The following is an 8,492-nucleotide window of genomic DNA, read 5'->3' on the forward strand; positions in this document are numbered from 1 at the left end:
CAAGTCAGTTTCATTCTCGAAGTTCCTTTTATGCTGATGCCTTGTTAACATTACATAACATGTAGTTTTAAGGTGTTTATTGATAGTATTTTGGTGTATTAATTATGGGTGCATTGTTTTCTGTACAGTGTGTTCCTATTGGGCACCACAGTTTCTTCTAAACGCCTTGCACAATAATTATCGTCTTATTACACGACTCATGAACTACGTAGTTGACACAAGGTCGTGAAGTAACCAAGCAGATGTACATGGATTAGATTCTTATATTAAAGTACTGGTAGGAAATAGTTTGGCCTATGCAATTTTTTCTCATTGTGTTGCCCTCGGCGAAGTAGTTGGAGCGAAATCTGAAGTACAAGAGCACAGAATAATTGCTTCAGGGTATGACCTACTGTTATTAATATAATGCGTGTAATTGTAATTGCTCGTACTTTATTCTGGGTTTAATTGTCCTGAAATAAAGTCAGTAGGAGGCACTCCAAGCAACATACGAACCATGAGAATATAAGCTGCAATTTTTAGTAGTACCTGTTACAGAAATTAACTGAAGTTCTTAATATTCTCCGTGTTTTGGCGTAAGTTTAGTAATTTTCATGGGTGTACACACAGATTACTAACCTCTGTCTTTACAGCAACTTCGTCTGAAGATACATCCATTGCTTTACATTTTGCCATTCAAATCTGACTGACATTTTGGCAAGAGTTAATTCTAAAGCAATGCCATAGGCCCCTTCCTATTTTATTATCCCAGGTGTCCTTTGGTCGTCCAATTTTTAGTCTGGTTAATTTCTGAACTTAATAGTTAATTATGCTGTGGGGATTTTTAAATTTAAAATGGTTCCCAGAGGTATACATTTTGATTATATTAATTATTTTAACTCCCTAAAGACAGGGTACAGTGGTGGGCGTAATTACATTAATATTAAAAGTTACAGTTGGATACTGGATGAATCAGCTTAAAAGTACGTTTGACTATAAAAAAAATGGAAATTGATAAATGATATGTAACTTTGTATTAATTCGGCTTCTTAGGAATGCGAAATAAAATTGAGGTTTCAGGTTCTCACGGCAGCGAGTATGAAGATGGCTGTCTTCTGGGTTGTTGCGCCGTGTAGTCTTAAAGCAGTTTACCGGCATTTCAGAGGTTCCTGCTGCCTCCATCATCAGGGCGATTAATCACTTACCGCCCTGATGATGGAGGCAGCAGACACCTCTAAAACGCTGGCAAATTGCTTCCAGATGACAAGGCGCAACAACCCAGAAGACACCCATTTTCTATATCAAATTATTTATTCAGTACACCAAAAATATTATTTTGATAACGTGCATGCGTAATATAATATATTGGGATATGAAAGGTTTTTCGAAGTAAGACGATTGCACTCTTTTAAACAAATTATCGTATCGTTACTTTCCACACCGAGGCTTTATTTTACTCAGTATTTCTTATATGGATTTTAAACTATTATACACTCAATAAATAATATTAATATAACATTTATGTGGTTCTGAATATATTTATTTGTTTATAGGTGTTTAAAATTGAAGACTGTGTATTTAACAGACCTATATGTTAAAGGTTGAAAATTATTAATGTTAAATTAAGAGTGTAAAATGTACATAACATGAGCTCTATTTACTTAACTTAAGGAATTATCATTGCTTATTGTGTTGTTGAAATTCATTGTTGAAGAGGTTTGAGGGCTGAGCGTGGGAGCTAATGAGCCCCTCCCAGGCATCAGAACTTTAAGAAACTGTAATTAATATTTACACTATTACTGGTGTAATTAATTGTAAAAATGTAAAGTGGTTTGAATTTAAAGATAATAAACGGTAAGTGAAATTGTCTTGTCGTAAAAAATTAAAGAAATAAATACTCAGCTGTCGATGAGTCGTACATTTGAGAACGCTCCTATTACAGATGGTCTGATAACGGCATTCTCTTATTGCTTATTTTGGTTTAAATGAGCGGTTACGATAAGTATACAGTGACACCTTTTTATGAATGGCAGAAATTTATTACTGCTACGTCGGAAGATGAGTTGACGTCATCAACGATTAGATACCCCATTAAAAATCTTTTCCAACTCAACTTTTATAGATCCTCCAAAATTTGGTATGTAGATAAGCAGTCTTGTTACACACGAAACGCCGAGTCCGTGTAATTATCCATTCCAGTTGAAAGTTGTTTTTGAGTTCTTTTTCTTAGAAATAAGTCTCGGAGAGACATGACTTCGAAACAGATCCTTCGTTATACATGAAAACGTAAAGATAAATTAAGATGAAAAAACTCTTGAAATGTACATAATAGTGAGAATTAAATGGAAGAGAATAGAAGAGAAAGTACGAAGTAATTGAATCTGTACCTTGATAACCGACGGTGGCCATGAAACGACAAATTAGAGAAAAGAATAGGATCATTAAGGATGCTGATACGAGGGAGAAAATATTGACGAGGCGATGTAACAAATTAGAAGATTTATTAGGAAATAGACGCGAGTAATAAATGATAAGACGAACTGGAGAAGACGCTACAAGCGAAGTTCCGATCTGAATGTGGACGAAGCAAACAAATGACTGTTATAATTCACCTAAATGAAAGAGAATATTAAATGTGTTAAAAATGTATTTTGCGGGTAATGGAACATGAAACTTCTTTTCAAGGAGAAAGAGTAAGGAAGAAAATTTTTAAATATTACTAGTGAGTGAGTATGACGATGAAATTGAAAAATAAGAATTTCCTGACGCTTCCATTATACACGTCTTATATGAAATGCATTCTCAGAGCTAGACAAGCTTTAGTTCTGTCTGAAGATAGAAAACGTGACGCTGTCAAGATTTGTATTATTTGTTTTTCTAATTTGATTTCAGCTCTTTTACCATGAAAATATGCAAACATCGGGACTATAAGTTTTGTAAGCCGAGTATATGATATAAGAGGCGACTTGCTTTTTATTTTTCATATGTCAGATGCGATAGAAGGAAAACGCGAGTCCTTAACATGCTACCAGAGCGCGTCTTTTTTGAAGAAAATAAGTCTTGTGTTTTACGAATCGAAGTTGCTAGTAAAGTTCCAGACTCCACATTCGACCCCATATAACCCCCAACGCTAAAAGAGGTGTCGTTAATTTACCTAAGAATCAATAACTAATTAAGATATTAGATTAATCTACGTTTTGAAGTGACGCAAAGTGTTATACTTTATCAATGCGTGCATTAATTTTGTGTATTAAAGCGAACGTTCACATTTCAGGTGACGCTGGAAACAGTGCCTGTATTTCTGGTCGTAGCGCGTCGTTAATTAGCAGATTTCGAATACATAATTGATGTCGATTTTGTTCTTGGGGTTATGACGAGCTGCGGACTAGTAGGTAGGGTTCCCAGAAGAAGGGGAAAGTATGTTTCTCCGAAACGTTCATAGAGCCCTGAAGATGAAGATAGTATGCTTCTCCGAAACGATGGTGTCTGCCTACAACTTCACACGGCGTCACAACCCAGAACAACAACTTCTACGTCTTCCATCGTGAGAACCTCACCTCAAATCATATGATCAGTCGTACATAATTAGTGTTTAAACTGAAATGATTCATAAACAAGAAGAAAACAAATGCCGAGAACTGATGTTAACAGAGGACGTGAAAAAGTGAAACGTTTTCCCTGTTCGCAAGCTCCGAGGAAAGAAGGCATGCAGGGGGAATTAAGGCAAAATCCTACACATTCGTTTCAGACTTAGGATGTTTTACATCCTGTCAAGTTCCCCCGCCATCCATTAATAGGGCTCTGAGAGGGTGGGGGGCACAGAACCAATTTGGATATTGTGACGAAGGGAAACCCTCTCTTTCTCTTGTAGGAATCACACCAATAAAATAAAAATATTACTCGTGTTCCTATAGGTCTTGGTGTAAATATAATGAATATTAACTTTATTTTCAGGCTCTCACGTTAGTTCTGAATAACTGTAAGTTATAATACGATAATCGTATTGATCGACCTAATGAGACTAATTCTATGACATCTATATCCTATATTCGCGTGTATAGAAGTTACAGGCAAATATTCACTCATCCTCCGGGTGAGATACAACGTACATGTCACTAATTGATTTGTGAATGTGCCCCGTGGCTCATGAAATAAAATGAGAATATATCTGAATTAAAAATAAAAATATGAACATGTCTCTCAACATTTTTCCCTGTTAAATTTACAGGAAATTACCCAAGGCATGAGAGTATACTGAGAAGTTAATTCTTTACTTTAAAGCATCAGTGGATATTTATTTTGTTTTGTGCTTCTGAAGTTATAAAAGTTTGAACTGCCGGTCACATGCATACATACAAAGCTTTAGTTTTTTCTTCTATGTCTTAAAACTTCTCTTGTTAGCTACCCACAACTCTCTTTCAGGTTTGGAACTAATTATGTCACACAAAGATCCACATGCAAAACAATTGCTACTTTCCCTTCTTTGCGGATGAATTTTAAGAGTAATTTCTCCTTGTAATTTCTGATTGCACAAGTAACCAAGTTAACCTGATAATGAATAGAAAACGATATTTGTCAAACAAATAAAACATTGTGTCGCATTTCAGTGCTAAAGTTATTGCACAACATTTTAGCCCTTAAAATTTGAAATGAATTATGTATCTGTGACTGCTGGCCAGTATTTTGTGCGCTGTTACGTAAGTTCCAAGTAATGCATGCATATTGGAAGCAATACTTTGCTTATTTCCCTATACGTGTTTCAGTTAAAATATACCGTAGTGGATGTGCTCTGTTGATACCAAAACAATGTAGGTTATTATTTTAAGTTTTACTTTTAATTTGAGATTATCAGATGCTAATCATTATTTTTACTTAAATTAGAAAATAACTTACCGAGAATTTATTTTCTCATGTCTTCCGATCAAGAAGTCCTCTTTTTAATTTCATGTGAACTATACGCCTGAAATTGTTGAAAAATTTCGTTTATCAGACAGTATTTAAAATTCGGCGACTCATTTTTTAATATTTACCTCTAAATGCTGAGTTTTACTTATTTCTTGTTTCTACATGATCCTCACAAAGGTGTGTCATAATTAGATCCAGTTTCTTCGACGTTATCCATGTTTTGATTTTGCTTAAAACGCAGTGTTTCATAAACTAAATTTGCATTTTCTTTTCCATCTATATATATACAATATTGATACAATATGATATAAAAAAATCTATATATATATGGTAAATCGCTAGTTATTGTTGGTGGCAGCCAAAGCTACAATCATATAAGCGTACTGTGCATTACCAAATAAAAGGCAGGACCATATTTACACCGACATTATCATTCATAGCATGGAAAGGGTTAGTGTCTATAATAGGTCTGGGAAGGATGTTATCTGAAAATGAGGTTATACGTACGTTGAACGTATATGATAGTAATTTCTGTTTTATGGGTCTGACTTAGGATAATGCATGTCAGTGCCTATGAATATTGGCTTGGTGTTGCGCACTGTTTACTTGAACTCCATAGTCTAATTAGTCTAGAATGTCAGTGAATAATTTCGTTTTCGTTTGAGTATGCGTACATGGAATCATCATCTTTCGTCCTTACAATTTATCACCTGGAGATCAACTTCCATAAATTTGGTCATCACTTTCATAATAAAATTATCATCGTGTGAGATTATGTTCATGATTTGTTTCGGTTTCAAGTATTAAAATGATTCCCGCCTTCGTTTTTCTTTGTTGGGCATTGCGTGTTCATTTTCTCGCCTTGAGTTAATTTCAGTGGTTTTAACCAGTGGGGCGCGACCTCCAGGGGGTCATGAATAATGACATTTGTAGCGTAAATTTTTATTGCCTTGTCTTCAGCTCCGTCCTTCTTCAACGTGCCAGTTGAGACAGTGTGCCAAAAGGGGTAGCTGACAATCGTAATAAACAGTTTACATAATAAAAGGGGTCGCTATGGAAGAAAGCGTGAGAAACATTGATTTATATTGATACAGTTTCTGGATTCGTTTTTCAGACATTCTTTTCAGATATTACAGGAGATTCTTTCGATATTATTGTATTACTGTACTGATATCTGTAATTCTCATTACTCTGATATCTTCATTACGTTTATGGTCCTTTGTTCTGTACCCTGTGACGGCTCTAAGGAAACACGTTTCTACCGTCTGCATGCCTTGTATTTATTCTTTAGTTAACGTCCAACAGTTGACATAATTGTAGCAAAATTTGTCTTTGAATTTTTTTTAGTAATGTGCGTTTTATAATTTCACATCTGTTTCTAAGTCATTAATATAACAGCGAAGGCCAGAAAGAGACGATAGCAATTTATGATTCATTGCAATACTGACGAAAACGAAGATGCATACTAATTGGGGCTTATGCGAACATCAATCCACGAATTCCTCATTACAGGATGGATATAGTTGAAGTCAGATGTGTTGTGTGTATTGTATGGGGATATTATACTAGATGAGATAACGTGAAATGATATGCACCAAATCAGATTTACCAACATAGGTACACGTACAGAAAGCATTCACTTTGCTGTGGGGGAGGATAAACAAGGAAATCTATGGTAATGCATTCAAGATGTGACGTTTGTGAGGACGTGTAATAATTATTGGCACATCGAGGTGAAACTTGCAGTCATGTTAACGGCGAACATTTGCAACATGTTCCATAAATATGTTTGCATTACATAAATATACATGCAATGTACAGAAGGCAGACACGTCGACGGAATGCATATGTAAATTTACTGACGAATAAGAAATTTTCCAATACTCAGTTTACTCCTGTAGTAACATAATGTAAGAAGAGCACATGGTAAGGCTGTTTTAATACGACTTATTTGATCTAAGAGGGACAAAGTAACTGGAAGTCGGAAATGGGAGACTTAATATTTATACTTTTCACTAGATGCTGTTTGTGTTGTGTAATAAAGGGGGGTTAAATACGCGGGACATGTAGCACCCGTCTGGGAAATAAGAAATTCATACGAAATATTAAACGGAAAAAATGAAGGGAAGAGACCGCGACGGGGACGTAGGAGTGGATATAGAAGATAGTAAAATGTATCATAAAGAAGTAGTGTGTTAATTTTGGCGTGGATTCGTGTGATTAAGATTAGGTTCCAGTCAGGGCTCTAGTGAACACGGCAAAGAGCATCCGGATTATATAATAGCCGACGAATTTTTTGACTAGCTGAGCTAATATTAGTTTCTGTAAAAAGACTACTCCAAGCGGATAGTTGAATAAAAACCAGCAAGCTTTTACTGTCCGTAACGCAATAACGAAGCATTTTTTTTGGATCAGTGCCTTTGTGAATTCCGTGATCAAGTTTGAACCTCTTACATAATGTAAGGGAGTCTGTGCCTTACTCGTGAATTATTTTGTGGGGCATGTCGCTTACTGAAGATCGCCATAATGCCCTATTGCCTACCAGGCTAGAATTATCGTGACCTGTGCGTTCTGTTATACCGTCAGCAGCAGCGTTGTTACATTCACTGCAAACTATGTTGTTTCTCTTGATGTGGTACGCTCCGGTGATTTTGTACGCATCACATGAAAATTTTATTGGACATTTGAATGCAAAAGTAGGAAGAGAAGATATTTTCAAATCGACAGTTGGAAACGAGAATTTACATAATATTGGTAATGATACTGGGGCTAAAGTAACAAACTAAAACTTTATCAACACTGAAACATTTCTACTTTACGAAATACATAAAAGGTGACAAATATATACAAAATTTGATTAGAAAGCCTGAAAGTGAGACATCACTTTGGAGACCTCCTTGTAGACCGGAAGACAATTTTAATGGATATTGAGGATATAGGGTGTGAGATTGTTGATGAGATTCAACTGCTTGAGCACAGATCGTGCTCGGTAGTTTCCTATTATGAACACATTTATAATGAGGTCTATATGGCGCTGTGAATTTATTTACCACGTAAACAGTTATTTGCTTTCCAAGCAGGAATTTGTTTCGTGGAGGTACTAGTTAGGTGGTTGTGTTATCAGTAACGTTCTTAGCCAAACGTTTTCGTCGGCTACACAAAGTTTGGAAAGCTTGTACAATTTATTATGGTAAACTTCTGTAACGTGACATGTCATCAGTTTGGTCGGTAGAAGTACCAAAATCATACGCGTATTGCCGTCATTTCTGTGACATGCGATGTCTAGACTGTTAAGTGCGCAAATAACTCTTGCAAATTGCATACAAAATCTGCATAGTTCATATGCATTCGAGTGACACGACCCACGTGATGTGTATATTGAAATATCCGCCATGGTTCAATGTAATAGATTATTATTGTTGATATTTTGGACGTCTTATTTTCTTGCATCGAACCCCAGAGTTGTTTTGGCCGAACAACTTTAAAATAATTATATAGCCGTGCGGAGTGAAGTCTTCTTGAGAAAACGACAGTCGCTCAGTTGGTCAAAAATTCTTTCCGGTTTTCAGATTCACACATTTTTCCTCATCATTCTGTTCTGAAATATT

At 35.7% G+C, this 8,492-nt stretch overlaps 1 protein-coding gene across 2 annotated transcripts in view; it reads left to right on the plus strand.

Moving 5' to 3' along the window:
* The window catches only part of LOC110828504 (neuropeptide Y receptor type 2), a 98,288-nt gene that overhangs the window by 35,141 nt on the left and 54,655 nt on the right, over window positions 1-8,492 (plus strand). The gene's annotated exons all lie outside the window — the stretch shown is intronic.

The sequence above is a fragment of the Zootermopsis nevadensis genome, unplaced genomic scaffold (assembly GCF_977971745.1).
Source record: "Zootermopsis nevadensis isolate Lab colony 2312 unplaced genomic scaffold, Znev_1.0 Znev_ptg000027l, whole genome shotgun sequence".
Taxonomy (NCBI): domain Eukaryota; kingdom Metazoa; phylum Arthropoda; class Insecta; order Blattodea; family Termopsidae; genus Zootermopsis; species Zootermopsis nevadensis.